Source organism: Malurus melanocephalus, unplaced genomic scaffold (assembly GCF_030028575.1).
Source record: "Malurus melanocephalus ecotype Western Australia unplaced genomic scaffold, MMel_1.1 scaffold_75, whole genome shotgun sequence".
NCBI classification, from domain to species: domain Eukaryota; kingdom Metazoa; phylum Chordata; class Aves; order Passeriformes; family Maluridae; genus Malurus; species Malurus melanocephalus.
Window position 1 is genome coordinate 378,418 of NW_026623307.1, and position 3,298 is coordinate 381,715.

Genomic DNA, 3,298 nt, shown 5'->3' on the forward strand with positions numbered 1-3,298 from the left:
ATGTACTTTTCAAACCATGCCTCGGGATGCCAGGGTTTGAGGTGCGCTGAGAGAAGCAACCTTGAAGCACCCCAGGCTGTGCCTCAGGCGTTCCCATTGAAACTGCCACAGTTTCTTTGGGAAATGGTGTGAATTCAATGGAAGAGCCGGAATAATTCCATCAAAACTGTGCTGGGGCCAAAGAGGACTTCATTTGATTTCGGCGACACGTGTGATCCCATGAACAGACACTTTTTTASACCATTATTTTCTTAAGTCAACACAAAGATGGTGAAGGGGAAAGAGGGAAATAAAATAGAAACCTCAACTTTAGGAAAAAACAATACATTTGAGATAGCCCCTTCCAGGCATTAAGACTTTCAGAGAATGTCCCCAATCTCTCTCCTGCGAGCCTGAGAGAGTTAAGGGGACTTATTCAGGAATTGGAAACCTTCAATTCTGGATTTTTGTGCTTTTGTGGGTTTAAGCAAAGCAGTTAGCGTTCTTCAGGAGGGGTTTTGTGTTTAATATACATGAGTTCATTCAACTACAATGGGAAAAGAAAACTCATTTGTTCTTATAAAACTAGGAAGGAAAGATAACTTTAAATAGACTGCCAAAAAGGATCCCGCTCGAGGGGGTTGCCTTCCTGCTAAAGAGCCAATATTCAACTATAATTTCACCCCGTTACGTTGTACAGTAATTCGTAAGTTTATCCTCGCCACTAATCTTGATTTTCTGATTTATTTTAAAGATCATGTAAGAAAAAGTACGAGCTTCACTTATACTTTCTTATGGGAAAGAAATCCCGGGAGTGTGATTTTAGRTGCAGGGCAAAAATCGCGGACAGTTTGAGGAGGCTGTTGGCTATTTATGRGGAGTCATGGAAGCCTGTTTGGACAATCGGCTTCTCCATTTATTGAGAAGCCTTTAGAAAGCGACTTCGAGAGGTGGTGTGTGCGAGTCGGCTTTTCTGCTGCTTATTGTGTACGTTAAACTCCTTCCAGGATCCGAGTTTTATTTTTATTTTCTTTAAATTTTACTTCTTGCAACACTGGACAAAAGCGGAGCTGCTTCTTTTTATTTCTGTTGTTCTCCCTTCTCCCCGCCCTCTCCCCGTTTTTATTTTTAATAACCTCTCGGCTGTTTGTTTTTTTTTGCCGCCCCAGCCCGGCAGCAGCGGCTCACGCGTGCGGTGGTCGCCGGGAGGGAGCGGAGGTGGCAGCGGGACCGTGCGGGGGCACAACGGGACTGTCCTGGGGCACAACGGGACTGTCCTGGGGCACAACGGGACCGACCGGGGGGCACAACGGGACCGTCCTGGGGCACAGAGGGACCGTCCTGGGGCACAGAGGGACCGTCCTGGGGCACAGAGGGACCGTCCTGGGGCACAACGGGACCGTCCTGGGGCACAGCGGGACCGACCGGGGGGCACAGCAGCACTCCCGGCTCGGACGGGCTGGGGGAGATCGGCAGCCCCCGCTGTCCCCGCTGTCCCCGGGCCCCGCTGCCCCCGCTGTCCCCGGGCCGTGCGCTGCCCGCCCGGCCGCACGTGTGCTCGGCCCGCGCTTCCATTCGGGAGAACAGGGATGAAAGGAGAGGCCGGGAGCAGCGCGGGGCTCCCTCGGCATTCCCCGGCTTTCAAGAGTCCTTAGAGCCCTTGAATGAAATTATTGGGCGAAATGGGGTCTGGAGGGAACGGCCGCGGCTCGCCCCCTCCTTGGTTTGTACGTGTAATGCCACTTCTGAGAGCGACAATCGGGCTACTTGCTGGACAGGGAGGGACAAAAAGGAGATTAAACCGTTTTAAATAATAATAAAAAATATCCCAAACGCAAGCAGAGTGGATTACACTTGCTGCGGCGCCTCGGCTCCCCCCAGGTTCCCCGAACAGCCGCCTTCGGGCCTCGCAGGCAGAATGGCCCCAGTTTCACCCCGGCTCGGCCCCGCCAAACTTCCCAAGTTTCCGGGAGCCCTTTGAGCGCCCAGAGGGTCCCCCCGGCTCTACGGCCGGCGCCGTGTGAGATCCTCCTTTGGCTGAGGACATCCTGCATTTGCAGCGGCTCGGGGCTCCTCCGGCCCCTGCCCCAGTCCTGGGCCCGTACCCACTCCAACCGTGCCTTTTATTCTTGGGCATTTCAGAATATATCTCCCCAAGTTTTCCTCGGGATACCTCCACAAACTCACTATGTGACGATTGAAATTCCCCAGAGATTGGGGTATAGTTAGTTCATTAAAACTTCGATGACTAACTTCGGCACCTGAGCACTGGGCTGCTACAGCATAAGAGGGGCAAAAGGAAATTTATCTGTACATTTTCGTCTTTGCTTATTTTTTTTTTAACGTAATGAAATTAAAACTTTTGGAGCTCACAGTTGACATTTTGTAGAAAATTGAGTTATCAAGGCAGTAATTATTTCACGGGGAGATAAAACTCTCATAGCCCTAACTGTCAAATAGGGCCCTTTTCAGATTTTAATTACAAAATAAAATTAGTCTGCTCTTCCTCGGAAGGGTTTGTGAGTGGCTAAACAGAGCTTTCCCCAATACTGGTGGTCGTCAAACTCTGCTAATTAGCAATGCTGAGAAATTCCAGTTAACAAGGACATTCTCTAAGTCTCTGCAGGTTCCCTGCCGTTCGCCTTCATTTCCATAAGAAGATTAAGAGTGGAGGGGAACACACTCAAATGCAGATGCAGAAAAGAAGCGTTTTTAACAAGCATCATAATAGTAAGATGCTTGGCTAGTTCTCACCTAATTACTGCAAGTTAAACCTCTATTTGCAGCTAAGGACAAAAAATGGAGCTGCAATCTCCCATCTCCACAAGTCTGCTTAATAGTTTGCTTTAGATTGGTTACTAGTAGGTTCAGGGAAAAAAATAATATGAAAATGTGTATATTCTTTCCGATACAGTTAACACGATAGGTTGTATCCTTAGGGCTTTTAGAAAAATCGGCGAGTATTAGAACAATAAATACATGAAATCCAAGTAGTTAACATTCATTTTCTTTTTAAGACACTCATAACCTGGAAATAAGAGTGCGTGTGCCGCAGAGCCCATCACTGAGAACATTTGCAGACTATTTGTTTAATGTAAGCACTTTTCATTTCCATAAATTATACYAAAGGCAACGATTTTTTAAATCCACTCAGATTAAACCGTCCCTTTGCAGGCCTCCTTTCCCTGCCCGTATTCTTAGAGAGCAGTGGTGTTATTGTCATTAATATAGAGAATCAGGGACCATTTCATCTTCTTTTTTTTTTTTTTTTTTTTTTTTTTTTTTTTTTTTTTTTTTTTTTTTTTTTTTTTTTTTTTTT